Here is a 1067-nt window from a genome sequence, read left to right on the forward strand (position 1 = left end):
TTTTTTTTTTTTTAATGTTTACAAAGATTGTTCATTACAAAACATTTTTTCTGCTATATACATCAAATTGCAGGTGGGGCTCTACTGGACTGCTGGGGAATGGCACTGCTGGACTCTAGGGTTTGCAGTTGATCCCATGACAAAGTGAACAACACTTTCTGTGGGAAACCTCATTGCCCAGATTTCTGCTGTGAAGCCCCAAATCTTCAACATGATTTGCAGCTCAAATCTATAATGAAAACGTGGAAATGAGAACTAATACTAGAGCAAACTAGAGCTGAAGTGTTGCAGACTGCAGATTCTCCTGCTGCAAATGCAGAACACAGAACCATGAAACTGCAATAAGAATCCAGGGAAGCTGTTTCTACCAAAGTGAATGAAGATGAAACTGCCCAAGCGGTTCAGCAGCTTTGGTATACCTCAACTATACCTCAACTAGGAACCTATTTCATGTTACTTAAAGCACACTGTCTGCCACAGAAGGCTTCTGTCTTTGTAAAAGTTTTGTGATGACAGATGGAGGAGAAGTAAGAACTTATTCTGACCACTTCTGGCTGTGGTTTTGGTGGGACAGGAGCAACCTTTAACAGCTAACATTTACACCATTAACAAGTAATTGAAGAATCAAGGAACACAGTGCCCATATTGGAATGTGAAGATGGCTGCATTTCAAAACAAAACACAATTAGAAAATAGCAATCAATTAATCAGGAATCATCACAGACCAAACTAATGAGAATCGTTGAAGCCCAGATTATATTTTCAAGCAGCACCAATCAGTAAATGTTTGTACGATAGCATATAACAACACATGTTGGTAATATAGTGTAGTTAAAAACAACAACAAAGACAAAACACTAAAGACAAACAACAGTAGAGATGCTTTTCATTCCAAACCCCATGTAATTACCATACTGGCAAAATACATGAATAGGAGCATTACCTTAAGAAGACCAGTGCTGCTGCTCATACAAACACAACAGTTTCCTTGCAGGTGCTAGACTGATGTGCAGTAGCTCCGGGAACCTATCAGTGTGACTGGTTGTCAAAATCAATTCCCTCTGAAA

Source organism: Meleagris gallopavo, chromosome 15 (genome assembly GCF_000146605.3).
Source record: "Meleagris gallopavo isolate NT-WF06-2002-E0010 breed Aviagen turkey brand Nicholas breeding stock chromosome 15, Turkey_5.1, whole genome shotgun sequence".
In the NCBI taxonomy this organism is placed as follows: Eukaryota; Metazoa; Chordata; class Aves; order Galliformes; family Phasianidae; genus Meleagris; species Meleagris gallopavo.